General features: G+C 39.7%; 1 protein-coding gene across 1 annotated transcript in view; it reads right to left on the bottom strand.

Annotated features, from left to right (window-relative positions):
- The window catches only part of si:dkey-12j5.1 (probable assembly chaperone of rpl4), a 201,100-nt gene that overhangs the window by 28,506 nt on the left and 150,802 nt on the right, over positions 1–21,792 (bottom strand). The window lies entirely within an intron of this gene.

Raw genomic sequence — 21,792 nt, 5'->3', positions numbered from 1 at the left:
CTTATTCTCCAGGGCTATATTTTGGTTTGTCCATCTGAATTTACATGACCGAATCATAAGGCAAATTATTCAGTAGCTGCATAAAATAAAGGTAATTTTTTATTTTATTATTATTTATTTATTTTTTTTTGTAAAAGCTCCCCTCCCCCTTTTATGATCATAAACATATTGCTATATGCTTACAATTTACTGCTGAAAGCCTAAAATCTTAGACACTCTTTGTATTATTTTATAAAAATCATTTTTACAGAGCAGATCACTGAAGAGACGCCATCTGTTTATAGTTTATAGCCCAGATTTGTGGAAAAATGGGTCGACTTTCAGTAGAAAAAAAATTGTGAGTTGAGCTTCTTTTATTATAAGGGTTTAAAATTACATCACCCATCTACTTGACTGGAAAGAAGACAGTTACAGCTCTCATACGACCCCCACCTTTTGAACGTAGCTTATGAAATATGAAAGTTATGAAGAATATGACGAAGTGGATTTTGGAACAACCGGTGGTCTCAAGGAGTTAAAAAGGTTAAGTAGTTTTTCCATTTTGGGTGACTTTTTACTTTCACTCCACGACATTTCAAAGTCAAATATCTCACTTTTTACTCCACTACATTCTGAGAAATCTGTCGTTCCTTTTGGTTTATGTGTGTATAAAAACATAACGTCAAAACGAAAGAAGTGCAAATCAAGAACACCAATCAGGGCACAGCGCACTTTGTTTTGAGCTTGTTTTGACCTGTTGGCCATACCGACCCAGTGCAGCACGCGGTTCAACGTCAGTGCAGCAGCGTAAAATGTTGGGAGAGTCTATTCAACATAAATGATGAACTAACCTAACTTTGTGTAAACAGACCACAATATAGAAATATGTACTCATATGCAGTTGAGACTGACGTGTCTTTATTCTGAATTTATACAAACACTATTTCATTTTATAGTAAATTTGTTTTGGCTAGTTTATGTTTATGAACAGAGACCTACAGATGCAGTTTAGTAAAGGAAACTCATTTGTGAATCTGAGTTTAAAGTTTTTATTAAACCTAAACTTGTAATTAAGTTCAAATAAATCTTAAACTGAAACTTTGCTTGTTTGTAAAAAGTGATTTCAGAGCCACTCAGTTCTACCTGATGGAAACTGTTTGCCTTCAGTGTTTTGTGCTGATGATAATTTTAATAGACATCAGCGTCACTAATTAATGACATTCTATTAAAAGACTGGTTTATCAAGAGAGACACTGGAGTATTTTCATCTAAAATGAGTTAATGAAGCGAGTCTTGTTATAAAAATGATAATAGGACATTAAAGTCATAATTAATCTTTTAGTACTTTTACTTTCGATACTTAAGTACATTTGAAGGCAAATCCTTTTGTACTTCTACTCAAGTGGAGGTCTAAAGGGAGGAACTTCTACTTTCACTGGAGTAATATTTTACCTTGGGTATCTCTACTTTAACTCAAGCACATGATTTGTGTACTTCGTCCACCACAGATTACCTTTTCAGGAGGGCTCCAAGCTCTCTAATCAGCCAATATTTCGTTTATTGATTGCTAATCAGGGAATGGTTTATTCAATCATTTCCATTAACATACTACATCTCAGAATGCAACGTGGTCATTTGAGGAGGACTATAATGTGTCCAGGTGACTCAGCATTAGCTTAGCACTAACTGGCAACTAGAATAGGGGGCGCTAACAGAAGTTAACATTATTGCTGAGGTGTTTTTTCCTCATGTTTTGGCTGAGTTTTGACATTTACGGCCCAAACTGGAGGCCTAGTTCTAATAGTCACGGCTCACCCCTGCAGCCTGCTCTACTACAGACAGTTCCAACTAAGAAAAAACTGTGGCATTAATTATTAACACATTAACTATAACAGCACTAATATGTAACCATTCACTGCTGACAATCATATCAGTCACTGTCCACAAAATGTCCATATTACTCGGGTTCTAGCTTTTACAAGTACATTTATATGGGCAGAAAGCAACAGAGACATCAGCTGGAGAAAGAGAGACTTGAGAGGTAGCAGTGGGCGCGCAGAGTGCTGGCTGTGGAGGGGAGGGCAGAAAATCAATGGCGAATCGCAGCTGAAGTGGAATTTGAACTGTGCCCGGAGCCACAGAGTGTGACGGAGAACAGAAAGAGAGAGAGAAAAAGCATGAAAGCAGGAAGAGTAGGTGGAAAAGCAAGGTGAGGTGCAGGAATAGGTGGGGAGGGGGTGCTGGAAGAGATAGAGGGGTTATTAGAAGCTGTAGGAGGGAAAAGAAAGAAAGAACGACAGAGAGGTGATGGACGGGGTCCCTGCCGTTATTTAGCGGGTGGCCTGGACGGTCGGTCAGAGTGCACAGCAGGTGGGCATGAGAAGAGTGAATACGCTGAGAATACAGACATTGTTACCCCACACACACACACACACACACACACACACACAAAATGAATATACACGCTTACAATAGTGCACACACAAACAAAAAGGACTCATTTCACCACATGCACAGTATATTCACTACCACAAACATATGCGATATGCATATATAATGCATCCCACTGATTTTTCACAATTTCTGCATGATTCAAACATTGAGATGTAAACAAAGTCACTTAAAGTGGTTCGATGTGAAAAGCTGCACTGGAGAAAAACGTACTGACTGATTTTCTTTGCAATGTTGGTAAAAGGAACCAGGGATCGTGATGTCGACAACACAAATATTTTATTTACCCTTCAAAATGACCATTAAATATGCATATGTTTTCTGTATTTATTTACAACCCCAATTTCAAAAGAAATGGGTAAAAATGTGTAAAATGTAAATAAATGTAAGTAAAAACAGAATGCAATGATTTGTAAATCTCATAGACCCATATTTTATTCACAATAGAACATAGAACACATATCAGATGTTTAAAGTGAGACATTTTACCATTTCAAACATTAAAAATATTAACTCATTTAGAACCTAATGGCAGCAACGCATCTCAAAAAAGTTGGGACAGGGGCAACAAAAGGCTGGAAAGGTAAGTAGTAATAATAAAAAACAGCTGGAGGAGCAATTTGCCAACTACCTCACATAACTGGGTATAAAAGAGCATTTTAGAGAGGCAGAGTCTGTCAGTATCAAAGATGGGCAGAGGTTCACCAATCTGCGAAAAATGTCAGAAAAATGTCCCTCAGCGTAAAATTGCAATGACTTTGCACATCCTCCCCATCTACAGTACAGAATATCATCAAAAGATCCCTGTACACAAGGGACAAGGCCAACGGTCAATATTGGATGCTCATGATCTTCGGGCACTCCGGCAGCACTGTATTAAAAACAGGCATGATTCTGTACTGGAAATCACTGCATGGGCTCAGGAACACTTCCAGAAATCACCGTCTGTGAGCACAGTTTGCCGTGTGATCCACAAATGCAAGTTAAAGCTGTATCATGCAAAGAAGAAGCCATATGTCAACACTATGCAGAAACGCTGCCGTCTTCTCTGGGCCAAAGCTCATTTAAAATGGACTGAGGCAAAATGGAAAACTGTTCTGTGGTCAGATGAATCAAAATTTGAAACTCTTTATGAAAACCATGGACACGGTGTCCTGCAGTCTCAAGAGGAGAGGGACCATCCAGCTTGTTATCAGCACACAGTTCAAAAGCCTGCATCTCTGATGCAATGGGGTTGCATTAGTGCCTATGGTGTGGGCAGCTTACACATCTGGAAAGGCTCTATCAATGCTGCACAGTATATAGAGGTTTTAGAACAACATACGCTGCCATCCAGACAGCGTCTCTTTCAGGGAAGGCCTTGCATATTTCAGCAAGACAATGCTAAACACCATGATGCGTTGCTGCCATCAAGTGTTAAATGGGTTAATATTTTTCATGAAATGGTAAAATGTCACACTTTCAGCATCTGATATGTGTTCTGTGTTTTATTGTGGATAAAATATTTGTCTATGAGTTTTGCAAATCATTGCATTCTGTTTTTTATTTACATTTATTTACATTTTACACAGTGTCCCAACTTTTGAATTGAGGTTGTAAATAAAACATCGATAATAGTCAAACAGTGTTAAAAAAAGGTTTTTAATGTTAGTAATTGGGAACTATTTCGCACCCTGCTTTTCCCTTTCACCGTTATTGTGCTTAAAAAATATGGGCGAAAACCTTTTCCAAAACTATCGTAAAACAAGTCTCAGGCATCAGGTAGCATATTCATAATCATTTTATGTAATAACTTTCTTTGATGCAGCTTTAACAGGTATTAAACACATCGGATGTCTGGTTCCCATCAAGATCTTTGTGAAAAATTCTGACTCGGTACATTTCAAATAAAGAATTTCACATCAAACCAATCTGAATTCTGCTAAAATTAAAAAAAAAACTGAATTTCTCTTTAAAACTGACTGAGCTTTACAATGAACACTGAACCAATTAGCTTCAATGGCTAAGTAATAGTACCATTCTCAGGTGGCTCAAATAAACACTGCACTGTTTGCTTTTATTCAGCTGAACCAATCAGAAATACCACAAATATGTGCAAATGTAGACCATTTAATGAAGAAGTTGTCTATATTTGTGTTGCAGACATGGTGACTCCTGGTTTCTATCACCACCACTGTAAAGTGATCAGAGTCTGTAAGTTTTAACAATGAACATTTGACTGAATAATGCAGAAATGTTGGAAAATTGGTGGTGCTTTTCAGATGGCTATATAGAAGCACCGTGCTCAAATAAACACTGCATACCTGAAGAATTACACAGCTAACAATGTGACCACCTGATATTAAAAAATATAAATTATACAATGTAAAATTTAATCAAACAAAACAAAACAATACATATAAATATCACAAAGCCAATTCGTGCAATTATCAATTGTAATTCTATAATGACAAGTAGCTACTTGAAGTTCTTATCGCTGTTGTTGTAAGAAAACCTCGTATCTACAAAACGGTAACTTTACAGGAGAAGGAAAAAACATACATCACTTTTAATGGAAGTCAATGGAACCAGACGTCTTTACAAGTCAATTTGGACCATTTCTTTTTGTCCCTTTACGACGAAAAATGGAGATATGAGGTTTCCTTCCGACAGCAGCGATATGTTAATGTACGGCTATATGTGCCAACTTTTATCACTGAAAACAAGCTGAAGCTAGAGGTCTCCTTTTCCCACCACAGCTTAATTAAAGCCATGAATGTGAGTGAACCGCAAATAAGGAATGTCCACAAGGTCTCAGTATAATATTCTGTGAAAACATCTAATAGATCTCCAAACACACTCTGATAAAAAAGGATCCTGGGGAGAGATATTAGGTGTCTATTTAATAAGTGGGCTCTACTCTGGCCTTGCATGTTATTACTGAATGTTATCTCAAACAGAAATACAGGCCATTAAATCCAAAACTAGTAAAGATCAAGATTATAAAATGGAATATGTAAAACGTCGTTAATGCAGTTCCTCAAAACTGTGAAAACATCTGCAGAAGCATTAACGTTTACCACCATATATTAAGGGCTAAACGATAAGAGAAGACTACAAAATTGTGACCATGCAACTTATGTTCATATGACATTCAGTTCATAGCTTGGACATTTTTTGCTCCCATTCATATTCCACAGAATATTTCACATTGTGGAGAGACAGCCTTCCAAAAGCCTAATTAATAAATAATTACTGTTTGCCTTATTATGGCTGTATTAATGACGGAGCCAACAAAAGCCAGGCCGACAAGGGGCACTGATTAAAGACTGGATGAATAATTGAGACATTTCATGCGATGTTAACGAACGTAATTAAATATTCACAAGCCTGGACTTCAGCCAGAAGCCAGGAGCAGGACTTTTTGGGCCTTATTTACATATTTTGTACTGCTGTGCTGATTTCGTCGCTCAAAGTCCTTAAAGTTCCAGTTAAAAATTCATGTCGTCCCGTACGTCAAAGTACTGCAAATTGAAAGATTTAAGGTTTAAAAAGCTTTAAGTGTAGATCATTTTGACTGACACATCTTTTAAGGTTTTAAAAGCAGTAGAGCTGCAAACACTCCATGTATCTGATGAAAACAAACTAGCCTCAGCCCTTACCTAAGGGCAAGTCCCGAGGGTAACACCTTCACAGAGACTTACACAGTTTAAGCTTGGAGTTTCCCAGATTTTTGACAAGAAATGTCAGATTTTTAAAAGATCAGATCACTCGTTAAGTGTATGGCGGCGGTTCTGAAACGCTTTGGACCAAAGGCTGATTTATACTGGGGCTCCAACTAACAACGATTTCCATAATCGGTTTGTTCTGGTTACAATTGATCGGGAGAGGAAAAACAGGTCCTACTTTATATTAAGTAACTCTAATAACTGTGTAGTTACATGTGAACAACATATGCAACAACAATGTAACTACAGATGATTTAGTCACTGTTACAGACGGATTATGGAGGTACACCTTATGTAATTACACATGTGTATCAACTTCAGTTTTACCTCACGTAATTACAAAAGTGTATCTTAACAGTTGTAACAGCCTATTCTCTCTCATGTAATTACAAAAGAGTAATAACAAATGTAATTACATTTGTAATCAGACTGGAACAGCAGTTTTTTCCTGTTTTTATTCAGCAGTAAAAGGAAGTTTGTAATAACTTACAGTAAGACATTATTTACATTGTATCTGCCAGCTTTCCTAACATTTAGCTAGCATTTATGTTGCTAGTGCTGAGACACTGTAACCAGTTTCAGCTTTAAACTATTCTGTAATGTGACAGAACAGCAGACGTCCCTTATCTTAACATGTAACTGTTATTACATTAATTAAATGTGTTGAATTACCCCAAAGCAGTGTCTATATTACAACTCCATTATTACACAGTAACTACATAGCAACTACACAGGAACTGCCCACTTATTTTAAAGTGTAACTAACAATGCACTACAGGAAAGTTCCTGTGTAGTTGTTATATAGGTACAGTATAATTACACAGCTATTCCATAGTAAATATGTAAAACAAATGTAATGTTATGTAAAACATACTTCTTTAAATGCTGGACTTCTGATCTGTGGTGTATCAAAAAGATACACTTGTATAATTACATGAGGCAAAACTGAAGTTGATACACAGGTGTAATTACATAGGCTGTACTTCTGTAATCCATAAGTAACATCGACTAAATTATCAGTAGTTACACTGTTGTTGTGCATGTTATTCATGTGTAACTACACAGTTATTAGAAACCCTTAATATAAAAAACAATACATAACATTTCTTTCAACAAATTAACGATTATTCCTCCTTTTGAACAAAGCAATTTCAAACACAAAACACCGACTATCTTCTGAATCATAAAAATTTATTAAGATAAAGAAATAAAGTACGTTTGGCATGCGCCCTCGATGACGGCCGGTGAGAGCTGTTAGGAAGGCGGGGCCTGAACTAGAAGCAGGAACGAAGCCCGGCGAGGGGGACGGGGTGGGGAAAACCGCGAGTGAGCGGGTGACAGTGCACAAATTCCGAACATCACCGAGTGACACGAGTGACGGCGGGAGGAGGACGTCAGCTGCCAGAGAGGGGATGACCATGATGGCAACCACGAGCGGCACAAAGGCGGGATGCGAGTCCTAAACTCTGCTGCCCAGGTCTGCAGCAAGGCCACTTCACTACACTTCACATTCAATCCAGGTGGCTGAGATGCGGAGTGGGGGCGGTGACGGGGAGGCGGAGCAACGAGCTCTTGTTCCCTCTCAGCTCAGGTGTCTCGTTAAACAGCAGAGAGGGAACAGAGAGGATAGAGGGACAAGCAACAGCAGCAGCGACGAAAGACTGAAGAGATAAAAAGCTAAGCTTAGAAAAAAGGACTGAAAAGTTTGAAGCCACTGAAAAGTGGCCAGCATAGGTTTGGTTGATGGGTTTCATTTTGTTTTTTTGGTGAGAAAATAAAGTAAGATGGCTACTGCGAACTTGACCCCTGCCTCCAGTGTCCTCCACGAGGGCGGGGTAGCACAAGTCGTGCTACAGTATGCTTTCAAAAAACATTTAGATGAGCAGGTCTGGGTGTATTAGCGTGCTAGCAATAAATAAGTATAATTAAAAACCTTGGACTAGTTTAAAAAATTTGCCACTCTGTTTCTTGCCACCCACATTCAGCCCAAAATTTCTCATGGTTGCCCCAGACATTCTCATTATGAGATCAGCTAGCTTTCTCCTTCCCAGCATGGTAGAATCGTGTGATGGGGAGATCTAACTAGCATGTGAAGTTTTATACAACCCATCCTTAAAACATTCATATGACTCATGTTCAAAACATTACAAAAACAATGAAGAATTCTTGGAAACAGAACGTATGTGAGATTTTGCTCTTCATTTTCTGTACACTGTGGTTTAGATACCGCCCCCTAGCGTGCTAGCAATAAATAAGTCTAATTTAGCCAGGAGGTTTAATTAAAAATGCAGTTCATACCATCAGCCAACTGTGTTTATTTGGCTAAACCAAAGCAGAACTCACTGAAAAGCAGACAACGACACAATGTATTGACAACTTTTACTGTGGTTTACTCACCATGCTGAGCTTTTACCCTTTTCTGCCGATTGTGTTCTCACACGACAGTCGCGTTGCCATTTTTTCCAGTCAAGCAGAACCCTGTACTGTAGTTTCTGCCATCTGTATTTTCCCTCTTTCAGTCAAGTGATGTAAATAAGGAGTGCAAACGTCATCAGAGCAACAAGATTTTATTGTCATCAATAGCACCGATTTATACTTCTTCTGTAAAGATGAGCATAAAGTCTTTGAGTCGAGACATAAATGAGGAGTTAATGCTTAAGCGCAGCTTAGAAAGGCTTGCAAAGGCCACAATGTGCACATTTCCAAATGTTCCACAAGGCACTGTGCAAATCTGCAGAGATATGCATCAAGCTAATGCTGGCCGGCCATTCAACTAGCACAAATTAAGATGGAGTAAATTAGAACATGAGCTCAGTCCCTGGCTATGCTACAGCCATCTGTGGCTGGGAGTCCAGGAGAGCATAATTGGCCTCACTCGCTCTGGGTGGGTTGGATGGTCCTTTCTTAGCTCCCCATCACTCAGTGTGATGCTAGCAAATATGAGAACTGGAAGTTGAGTCTCACAAGGCCAGACGTGATCTCATAATGAGTATTCACATCTGGGGACAACCTGTTAAACCTTTGGTGCTGGACTGCAGCCGCTAACAAGAGTAAATATGCTCATCTACATGCTTAATTGGGGTTTTCTGGTGGACTTGCATTACAACAATAAGCACGTTGTTCATCGGACAATACTGATAAGTGCACCATCGCCCCTACATTAAGTTCCAATTTCATGAAACCTTGGACTAGTTTAAAAAATTTGCCACCCACATTCAGCCCAAAATTTCTCATGGTTGCCCCCAGACTCTCATTACGAGATCACGTCTAGACCCTTGAAACTACAAGTCTGCTAGCTTTCTCCTTCTCAGCATGGTAGAATCGTGTGATGGGGAGATCTAACTAGCATGTGAAGTTTTATACAACCCATCCTTAAAACATTCATATGACTCATGTTTCAAAACATTACAAAAACAATGAAGAATTCTTGGAAACAGAATGTGAGATTTTGCTCTTCATTTTCCGTACACTATGATTTAGACACTGCCCTGCCAGTGTACATGTTCACGTTATACTTATGCTAAATTTGCTGCAGAATGCCTGAACATGTCTACAGATCAAATGTCATCAATGCTTAAAACCAGGCGTCGGCAATCCAAACGTTAAGAAGAGCCATTTTGCCAAGTTTCAACAAAAATCTAACCACCTTGGGAACCACAACATTTTATGTCCCTTTTTTTGAAGTAACGATTCACCATCTTGGCTGTAACTATGTCTCAGTGTGTGCTAATGTGCTAGTAAAGACTAAATATATAATATAAATGAAAACACAGACTAGCTTTGCTCTGCTTTAAGCTTTAGCTCAGCCACAGCCGCTTTTCTCACATTTCTGGCAGAAAACTTTTCCTCAGAAGTAGAATATTTTCTTGTAAAACGTCTCTTAACATTGGACTCTTTACGAATCTGAAGTCAGCTTTTCATTCGCCCGATTCTTGTTTGAATTTTTCTGTTCTACCTTAAATGCCCCCTTTAGGCGCCAGAATGTAACTGCTGCACCATTTAAGGTGGAACGGGAAAATTTGAACAGGAAGCTGACTGGTTAGTGTTTAATGTTTAGTGTTTGTCAGTTTGTCATTGCAGATTAAATGTATCAGGAAACCAGCTGGAGTGATTATAAATGCAAATAAGTCCAAATTATCGATGTTCATCTCTCTCTTTGCCGTTTCGTTAGTTACTAGCTAGGCGAGACTGTTGTCTGCGTTGCTATGGTGACCAGCAGTCTATGCACCAACCTTCAGGGTTAAAGGGTGAATTAGCAGTTCTACATTAACTCCAGAGTTTAAGACCATTTATTGTTAAACTGTGTTGAACGATCAGCAGAGCTTTATTTTACTGTAAAGGAGGATTATTTTATTTTTACCTACAAATCTGATTCTGCTGTGGAGCCGCAACAGGGCAGTAAAAGAGCCGCATGTTTCCGACTCCTGGTTTAAACCTAAGCACTCAAGTACCACCTAGAAGTCGTCCTCTCACACAAATAAACTGAACAAGTTTCAAGGCCTTTAATACGAGGTGTAATGCAAGTCAAGACCGCTAGTGCAACAAACAGCAAAACGCTTGCTCACATTTTTTTTCTTGGTCAAAAAGCCAACTTGTCTGCCAATCACTGGTTCAAACTGCACTTTGTGATACATTTGTAATCACAGCTGAACACAGAACCTTAGCAGCCACTCTGTGTGCCTTAATGGGACGAGTACAATTTCCTGTTAAAAAGACAACATTATTTTTTCCGCATGATGGATTGTGGAGATAAACATTAGCCAGAGCTTCCAGTATCTCCACCCATTCTCTCCTGTTTTGTGTGATCTGCCTTCAGTACATATGAATGAGGGAGACAAATGTATTTGGTTCACTGATTTAAATTCAAACAAAATTATAACTTTCAGTTCTACTCAGACGGGATTGGTTGTACATGGGGAATGGAGATATGCAATCACTGCTGCCATTTGTCAGTGATTTTAGTCTCATCCGAATTCAACATAGTCATTTTTAAGGACGTAGCGCTTCGAGATCAGAGATTATGTTGATTTTCGTCTTGTGAAAAAAACAAAAAAAACAAATTAATTTTCACTTTCATCCTGTGGAAAAGAAGTTTTTGCATTTTTTCTTAAGTACGGAGGCACTCAAGCATTCAGTTGCATTCTCTGTGGATCAAATCAAACTGATATGTACTGTCCTACCCTACATGTTAGACTCTGAACATTAAAACATGTAAAATGACAGAAATAAGTTCTTTTTTTAAGTGATTTTGTGTGGTGATGAGATGGTTAGGATGGTTAGATGTAATCATCCTGTTTTTGTGGTATGACAGTAATATATTCAGTAGCCATTCCCATCTCTGTAATTTGCGCCAAGATTACGTCATAATTATGCCATAATTTTTTATTTCATGCTAACTAGTCACATACATAGCCCTCTATAGTCAATGTCATGCCCATATTAGGAACTCTAGGTTTAAGCTTATTCCTCTACAAGCAAAATCGCTGCTATCACACCTTGAGGTCAACTAAAATGTTTTAAACCAAGTGTGTTTCACCATACGTACATTTTTCCTACGAACGTCATGAATGATTAGGTCATTAAGGGAGTCGTTCTATAGAAACGTCCATTTCTGCGTCCCTAGCGTTTACAGATATATTACACTTGAAAAACATGTTAGGATTACAATTTATTTGTACTTTAAAATAAAACAATAAGTTATTTTAACAATCACACCTTCTTGAGCCTCAATTACTAAATTACTCACTGATGCTGATGTCACAGCTCAATGACGTCACACTAACTCGATTAAGTGACCCTTACTAGTCCCACAATGGGGAAATTTCACGTCTGCAATCTAACCCATCCGTGCAGTGAAACACCACATACACACTAGTGAACACACAGACTGGGGGGCAGTGAGCACACAGCCCTATCCGCAGCGCCCGGGGAGCAGCTGGGGGTTCGGTGCCTTGCTCAAGGGCACCTCGGTCACAGACTGTCGGCTCAGAGGATCAAACCGTCGCAAAGCTGGTTCCCTAACCTCCAGTCCACGACTGCCTCAGTTAGGGGCGGGTCTGCTGAATGTCCTGATATGTGGATCATGTCTGTAGCTTAAACAGTTCTGAGGTTATGAAGACTAGAAGATCTCCAGGTCCTAAGGGTTAATCAAAACAGACAATTTTATTCATTTCGCAAAAATAAAACAAACCCATTTATGATACAGCTGTGCATTTCCTACATTAAACAGTCGATACTAATATAGATACTAATCTGTAGCACATTTTGAAGACAGAGTAAGCGCTAATGTGCTCTACTCAATGGTGCTTTGCAGTGATTTTCAAGCAGTTGAAAATAGCACAACACTTTCACTAAAGCTCTCTCCTGACTCCACAAAGGTAACTGTTTACTTTCTTATTTGCAAAAGAACGTTAGCTACAACAGACCAGACAAAAAAGCAGTCCTACACAAGCCAGCGCATAACTGTGGTGAGATGGGTTGCTGTGATGTTCTGCGTATCAGGAAACCAAATATAGCTCCTGTGTATCAAATGGAACAGGGTGTATAAAGTGCTTTTACTCTGAGTCTTCAGCTCTTTAGAAGCAACGTGGCTGACAAAACTTACCGTTTAAACCAAAACTGCTAATTTCATATTCATATTCACACGTTAAGCTTCTCATACGCGATAAAGGAACATTTGAGGGCTTCGTCTCAGCGCCAGTGTGAAAGCGCTATTTTAGTTCAAACATAAGTACTCCAAGGTGAAACTATGTGCAAGAAATTCACATTTTAGGATTCATAATTGCAGCATTAAGTCATATTTTATTTGAATTATTCCTTATAGCTTAATTACAATTACTCAATCTACAGGTGACAAAGGAAAACCCTGAATCAATGAGTGTGTTTACATGCACTCCATAATCTGATCATAATCAAATGTCTGCAGTTTTCTGATTATTCAGATGGTCATGTAAACAGCATACTCCGATCTAGAAATCCGATTGAGAAATCTGATAAAGAGAGCTGGATTTCAGCTCAGTAATGAGATTTCTCAGTGCATGTGTGCTCTGACTCAGATTTCTTTCGGATTTGTGGATGTGACGTTTTCCCATTATCTGATTACCCAAGTGCATGCAAATATCTGATTTTCTGCAGTTATCAGATTTTTAAGTACACGTAAACGCATTCAATGAGTGAAGAAACATGCTTCCTTGTATCTCCATTTTTGATGTTTTTCAGCTTTTGACATAATTTGAAAATACCTGTTGCCCTTTACCCTGTGAGTTAATTACATGATGAATGGACCAAGAGAAATGACCCAAAATAACCTGGAAAAAAGTCTGGTTCCATTGACTTACATTAAAAGTAATGTCGATTTTTTCCTTCTCCTGTAAAGTTGTGATTTTGGAGATACGAGGTTTTCGTCCGACAACAGTGATGATATTAATTAAGCAATTAACATCATATTACGGGTGGCATAACATATAACATTTTATTTTTTTACAATGCAAAGAACTAAAGACCCAGCTGAGTGGAACTATGCTGCAACACACTTCCGACCCTGTACAAGCAGAGGGTAACCAGAGAAGGCCTAATGATTGCTGGGAACTAAAAATGCATTCCTGTAATTTTTAGTCATTTTTTTTCTACATGGCATCTAGGTAGATATAGCTAATCGAGCTCTCCTATTGGTTAGGACCCCACGAGCTGAAGAGAAGCCCTAACGCATTAGATTAACCATCAGTATAATTACGAAGTGACAGAGGAATCAACCAATCATGTTTCAAGAGTGAGACCAAATTTGTGACACTCTAAGCCTTCTGGAATACCTAGACACGTCACGGACTGAATACTAGAGGCAGCCTAATTAACTGACTAGCATACCTGTCACAAGCTTTAACAACACATTGTCTTTTAGAAGCTTCAAATGTCTGTGTTTAATCTAGAACTGCCTGCTTTCGAATTTTCTAACCCACCTTAAATACTGCAGCAGTTACATCCTGGTGCCAACAAATGTTCCGTTCCACCTTAAATGCTAGGCAGCTATAGACTGGTGCCTAAAAGTGCCAGAATGTAACTGCTGAACCATTTAAGGTGGAGTGGAAAATTAGATTAAGAAGCTAACTAAACAGCCTCATCAGGAAGCGTTCATGCGAATTGGCGTTAACTTGGCACTAATAAACTACTACGGCTACGTTCACATTACCAGGTTGAAGTGGCGCAAATCCGTTTTTTTGCCCTAATGTGTCTCAGATCTGATGTTTTCAGAGCTGTGTGGACACAAATCTGATCTTTTCAAATCCAACCTGAGCCACTTTCATATGTGGTCCTAGATCGGATACATATCCGATTTGTGGCCATGCTACCTAAACGTGACGGTCAGATCAGAATTCATGTGCTAGCATAAGTTAGCACCATCATTGAGGCAGGATTTCTCTTCATGTTTTGACCGAGTTTTGACCTTTATGGCCCAAACTGAACTCCAAGCTCTAACAGTCACATTTGGACACTGTTGATAGGACTCTGTCCTTCAAGGGACATTTGAAAGGCGTGGCTTCCACACTCCATACTTCAGTGCTTCAGTGCTGGCCCTTGAGGACTCTGTAGTACTCTGCGCTCCTGTCTGGTCCAGGTCTCCTCATACACTCAGCTTAACGCAACCATGCGTATCACTACTGGGACTATTTGTTCAACATCACTTCCCAGCCTCCCAGTTCTATCAAACATGGCCCCACCACACATTTGGAGAGTTGCACTCAAAGGATGGTGCGAAAGGTAAGAGACTCCCCTCGCTTACCAATTCATGCAGACATATTTACACACCAGCAGTTCGTCTCCCATCAGGACGCCCTATGAAAAATGCTCCCCTAGTAAAATTTCACCACTCGAATAACGTTAGCGCGCTCGGCTAAAGTGTTTGGGAAAGTGAAACTGGAGAGCGGCGACTCTGATAAACAGCACAAAATGCTGTATCAATATTCTTAACTTCAAGTTAGTTTTAGTTTTGTTTGACCTTTTATAGCATAGATATCCATACCTAAATGCCAGGTTGTCTGCTGTTCTCTATCTGAGGTGATGCATGTCCGCCTTGTTGGAGCGGTCAAGTGAACAAATTCACTTGCACTGAGAGACGATGAGTCTCAGGATTAAATCGGCCACAACTTCCTTACTACTCAACCGATTTTCACCAAATTTGTTTTAAACGCAAACGGCAGAGAAAACAGCAAGACGCTCCATGTTTGTTTATTTGCGTCTCCTAGTAACAGGAGAACGTGAGAGTTTGCGTAAGTTCGTGCGAGTTCAGTTGGCTCTGTTCGGTTGAAAGGTTGAGTAGTGTGTGATCCCTAATCGTTTAGTGTGGATCCCCAATATTTCAGTCGCCCAAAAAATTCTGCAAATACCAGTCGGATAGTGTGAGATTCCCAGTCTTTAATAATCTGTTCAGAGTTTAAAAGTCGTGTAGTGAACCCAAGTCTTAAGACAACTGAAGTTGGTTTCTTTCAATTTGTCTCCCATCTTTATCTGCTAAAATCTGAGTATCAACAGTGTCACAGTTATAATTAGGATTAAGACCAGGCATATCGTTGAGATGAGGTTTAGTTTTGTATCTATAAAGCAGGAGTTTTCAAACGTAGAACATTAAGCCAGTTTCTGGTCTGGGATTTTATAATCACAGATTTTTTTTACTTCTAAAATCAACAAAACCTGTAATTTGACATGGGATATTCAAACTTTTGCATATGACTGTAGGTGAGACACATCAGCTGCATTTACAGCTCAGTTACCCATCAATAATTACAAAATACAAGACCAGAAAACGGATTCAAAGTCTGATTTTTGAAGATCTCTGCTACAAAACATCTACAGTGAACCATAAAATGAAATATTACACAATTATTACTAGCTTACATCACTCCCTCACGTCTTCAGCTCCTCACCGAGAGCTACAGGTTTGTAACAGAAATTAGAATTTTTGTATCTAATAACACTTTGCTTCAGCTTTTTAGGTCTACACTTTTATAAACGAATTTTCCAGCAGCAGCTTTTTCAGAAAAAGTTCTGCACTTGCCGAAGGACAAATACTCTTGCTAGCTCGCTAGTGGTTTGTGTTTCCATTCATCATTACATCTATTTGCTTTGCTTTTCACCTGTATGTGGCTAAACTGCAAAGGCAATTTGGTATGGTTCTGCTTGAGGGTCAGTGCTCAGTAAAGTGTGTTTAGCTGCTGTGTATGGAGAGTTTCAGTGTGAAGGCCTTGAGGAGAACGCCAAGATCGATCAACGCGAGAGCTTAGCATAGCCGCGGCTCGGCCTCTCTATTGGATCACCTTAATTACACATCGATACTGCATGCTCAAATCAACCATAACTAATGAAGTGTTGCGCTTCAGAGGAGAAACTCCAGTCATGAGACCTTTAAGGGTGCAGAAAAGGACAACCGAAGGTGCGACTTGGTTTTTGCTGCACTATTTTTTTCAAATATTTGCCTTAAAAAAAAAAAAAAAAAAACTCTATTTGAATAGTCCAAGAAGAAGAATTTTATCCTGTTATGAATAAAAAAATACAAACATGGAAGGCTTAACAGTCTGGGGCATCGTGACTGTGTCCAGTCAGAAGTGTTCTCATTTGAATATGCCCCAGGTAAAGGGACGGCACCTGCTACTGAGTAGTAGAGATGCGCATTTAAAAGCAAAAACACTGTGACATCATCAGGGTGAATACTGGAGTGTCAAACCGTGGTAACACTTTACTAGAAGGGTGTTTACATAACACATTCATAACATCTGCTGACTGCTGTGATATGGGTACGTCTGTGTTAACGCTTCGTTGAGTTTTGAAGCCTAAAAGCAGAGAAATAACATTGAAATAATCTGAAATAACAGTCTGACCGCGCGGATGATCTGTAGTGAGAGAGGAGAAACGAGCGAATCTTCAGCCCTCCGATCAAACTCTGAAGTGATCGGAGACCCTCCGATACCATCAGACAGATATATACAACTCCAAACGTTCACGAGTCCTGCGGTGTGAGAAGGTCAGAGATTTACTCAACGAGTGATTCAAACAACAGCCAATCAGAGAGCTAGAAGAGCGGAGAGAAAGGCAGAGAGACGCACATGACAGCAGTGGAGCGGAGACAGAGGAGTTGAGTGTGATACACAGTCAGATAAGAGCCGTTATCATGTTTGTAATGTTGATCGAGACGTCAAAACACTGTCTTCACAGTTTCAGCTCAGCTGGCAGTTTGTAGTGAGAGATTTCTCCAGCTCTCACTGTGAAATCAGCGCTTCTTAACCCCATATTAACCCCCAGTTTACGCTTTCGCTGTGTATAAAAGCACAAACAGGTCCGGTCCAGTACGTTTAGCTTTGTTTGGGTCATGTGATCTGAGGAGATCTGGGAGTTTGAGTTCTTATTCGTAGCCCAAACTCGTGTGTGTTATTCTCTCTCTTTGCCCTGTCGTCTACTGTGAGCGCCTCACGACAGAACAAGTCACATAAATTCTGTGACTGACGTTGAGTTTGTGATGCTCTCTGTTTTAGAAACCTGTTAAGATTTTAAAAGTCGTGGAGAAGTTAAGTGCACTTTCTGCTTCTTATGATCCAAGCAACCTCAAACACATTCAATAATGCGGAGGTCTGGGCTCTGGGGGTGGACATTCCATTGACCTTAGAACACCAGCAGCTTCTTTGATCTGCAAATTTTATGTCCATTCGTCTCCAAATTATCGATGCTCGTCTTAAATCTTTCTCTTTGCCTTTTCGTTAGATACTAGCTAGACGAGATTGTTGTCTGTGTTGCTATGGTGACCAGCAGTCTGTGCTGATCTTCAGGGTTAAAGGGTGAATTAGCAGTTCTACATTAACTCCAGAGTTTAAGACCATTTATTGTTAAACTGTGTTGAACGATCAGCAGAGCTTTATTTTACTGTAAAGGAGGATTATTTTATTTTTACCTACTAATCTAATTCTGCTGTGGAGCCACAACAGGGCAGTAAAAGAGCTGCATGTTTGCTGACCCGAGGACTAGAGCGTATACAAGAATTTTGATAGTGATTTATTTTATTGTTTATTTTGGGGAAATTAATGATTAGCATAAGGCGGCCATGTTTTTTTTTTAATCGATTTTCTGTCCTCTTGGGTCCTAAAACTCTGATAGCCAGCATTGAACAGGAATTGGAATATTTTCCTCATATCCAAGTTAAGTACTTCTGAAACTATTCTTTGAATCGTTTTAAATTGAGTTAGATGGGGCAGTAATGGGACAAGTTACTCAGTCCATCAGCAAAAATAAACATATACAGAAACCTCAACGTCTAAATACAGTATCAAATTTTTCAGTATTTAGCTTCCACTCTTTAGCTTCCAGTCTTTCTGAGGAGGCTTGCTTTCAGTTTTCAGTTCAGTCCTAGAAGCTGATTGCATTTTCTGCTCCTCACAATCCAAACTAAACCTCACTCCACATTTCAGATGTCCAGTTCAGCCTCTTTAATGGCTTCTTGACAGCTACACATCCTTTCAGACCCACAGCGCTGAGCTGTCTTCTCACAGTGGAAGGATGGACAGAAACACCTGTGGATGTTTTCAGATCTGAAGCAGCTTGATTTTCTGCTCCCTCTCAGAGATGAAAGTACTGTTTACTTAATGGTCACACATTAGGTGTCTACCAGATCTTGCAGAGCCCCAAACTCCTGTTTTTCTCACTAATGTTCCTCCCCTCCTTCCTTATGCAAGTGGATTATCTTCTATCTAATTTTTAGTTTTTTTAGTTTTTGACATGATTTGAAAATGCCCACTGACCTTTGCATTGTGTGTAAATTTCATGAAGGATGGACCAAAAGAAACGACCCAAAATGACTTAGAAAGACGTCTGGTTCCACTGACTTCCATTAAAAGTAGAGTATGTTTTTTCCTTCTCCTGTAAAATTATCATTTTTGGAGATACGAGGTTTTGTTCCGACAGCAGCCATAAAGTGGTACTTGACTAGAAACTAAATAAATGTAGGGTGGTCTCTGACTTTTGCCCAGTACTGTACATTCAGATATATGAATAACTATGCCCACCTCTGAAGGTAAAGGCAGAGCGAGGGGGATAGTATGCGAATTTGTTTTTGTGTATGTGTGGTGCAACAATTCATCTTCCATGACCGCACCAAGGACAAAATGTAGCAAATTCTTTAGTCCTCCCACAAAGAAAAGGACAGGAGGCAGAGGGAGGGGGTGAGAGAACGAAGGCCGGAGCATGACGGTTCATATAGTGAGGAGGAGAAAGAGAGGGAGGAAAGAGACAGGAAAGAACAGAGGGGGAAAAAGAAATGAGAAGTCCACACACACAGTGACCACAGGCAACTTCAGAGAGAAACCAAACTCTAATAACTCGAGCAGTGAAAGGCCACTGGAGGAGATGGATGGAGCAGATGAGAGAAAAAAGGGCAGGGGAAAGAGAAAGAGAGAGAATGAGAGAGAGCAGGTAAAGCAGGTAGAAGTTCGACACCTTCTCTCCTCCCACCGCTTGCTAGACGCGCTCTCGCTTTCTCTCTTTCGCTCAAACTTCGCTTTTCATTTTCCATTTCCATAGCCCGAGACCGCCGGCGGTGTGAGAGAAATTTCACCCCGGTGAAAGGAGAGAGGACATGCTGGGAGAGCGGTGCGCAGATGAAAAAAAAGAGGGGGAGGAGAGGGAAAGTGTGTGTTTGCAGCAAAAGTCCTGCAGAGCACAAGAAGCTTCCGTACTGAACAAAGAAATGCTGATCATCTCGTGTGTGTTTGTGTGTGTGGGGGTGGGTGTTGGTTTTTAGACACTTTGAAGACAAAAAATGTTCAGAGTTTATACCAAAAGCAGAGATAAACAGGACCAACAAAATACTGTATATTATTTCGGCTCAATCCCATTTCTCATTTTTACCCCTACCCCTTGTTTTCGAGGGTCTCCTTGCCCCTAGAAACTGAGTTACAAGGGGTAGTGGTTGAAATCTTCCCTACAAATTGGGACCCTCAAATAAAAAGAGCATCACTTCATTAACAGCTACCAGCGCTGCTCTGTAGGCGACCCTGCCAGTCTGCAGTGACAGCAGAGGAGGGTAAAGTTCAGCTCCTCACTGCTGGGCTTTAGTTACATTTAGGGCAGTCATATGCCTTCAAAGCAATTATTTATTATCATCCCCCACTAATTCTTCAGTGATATGAAGCTGAAGTCAGATATTCGCCAGCTTCTCGTTCGAATTTTCCCGTTCCACCTTAAATGGTGCAGCAGTTCTGAAGCCTGATTGCTGCACCATTTAAGGTGGAATGGGAAAAAGCTAGTTAGCTACCAAGACATCAGCTACTACTAGCAACTTTTGAAGCTTGTTATGAAGAAAAGTGCCATAAAACACTAAAATGACATCAAACTAAGATGGTTATTATAATTTTTAACAGAAAATTCTCACATTTGTGGGTTTCTTTGGTCTCCTGCTCAGCCGTCTTGCTGGTTTTTCTTTTTTCCTCATCTGTTTGGAGGGTCATGTAGCCCTAACACTTCACCCTACCCCTCTGTCTCAACACAAATCAGGACACTCTACCCCTAGACCCCCTAGACGCGAGGGGTGAAATAGGATTGGGCCTTTGTTTTGGTTACTGAGGCGAAGTGTAGGGAATACTTATTACTAGTGATGCACTGAATGAAAATTCCAGGCCGAAACGAAAATTCGAAAACCGAAGTAAAGGGTTTTACCTGGTCGATTTATTTATGCTTCTGCGTAAACGTACTAGACATAAATGCTATAGGTTTACAGAAAATACCTTTGATTATTGATTAAATCTGCTTTCCTTAACACATCTGAGCTGACACAAAAACAGTTTATATAATATAATCTTACTAAAAGGTTCACAGCATGCTGACTACATGATGTCCGAGTGTGTGTGTGTTGGCTTTTCGGACATTTTCACGTTGAGTTTACACCAAAAACAGAATCTGCAAAGTTAATTACAAAAACTATTTCTCTTTGGTTACTCAGGTTGAATGTGGGGAACACTTATTACCAGCGATACACTAAAACGAAAATGTTTTATTTGTCTTTGAGTAATCATACTAAACACAAGGTAAAGTATTACATAGGTAATAAAGATAATACTTTTACATTGTTAATTAACCCCTCAGATGGCCAGGTCCCACCATCAGGCCCAAAGTTCCATTACACACTTCTATAACCTCAGAACAGCTCAGCCGCTTTGCGTTAACATGCTGGAGAGGACTTTTTCTTGTTTGGCTGTGTTCTGCATGTCGAGCAGGACGTTTTCAAGTTCTGTAAAGGAGACGATCCTAAGCGTCAAACTCACTCTTGATACTCCACAAAAACAATGCTCACAAAAGACGTGTCTAACATCCCTCAGGAGAAGCATGAAACAGGTCCACACGGCTGAATTTTTTTCTTCGCTGTTTATCTTCTGCTGCTCAAGCCGTTAAATGCGTCTGCGCCGACTGGCACAGGAGAGCGAGCTGACTGGGGGAGCGAAGGGAAAAAAGGTTTTTGATCACTGTTTCTTGTTTTTATTAAGATTTAAATTATTAGTTAACAAAGTGACTGACTGACTGACACTTTCTTGTAGTCCTATTTTTTTGGTCAAATTTTTTCAGCCATTTTTGACCATTGAGTACTGTAAAAAAGTCACATCACCCTCCATTTAATTAAATTCCATTT

Source organism: Colossoma macropomum, unplaced genomic scaffold, assembly GCF_904425465.1.
Source record: "Colossoma macropomum unplaced genomic scaffold, Colossoma_macropomum, whole genome shotgun sequence".
NCBI classification, from domain to species: Eukaryota; Metazoa; Chordata; class Actinopteri; order Characiformes; family Serrasalmidae; genus Colossoma; species Colossoma macropomum.
Note: the sequence above shows the minus strand (reverse complement) of the source record. Positions and strands in the feature narration are given on the sequence as shown.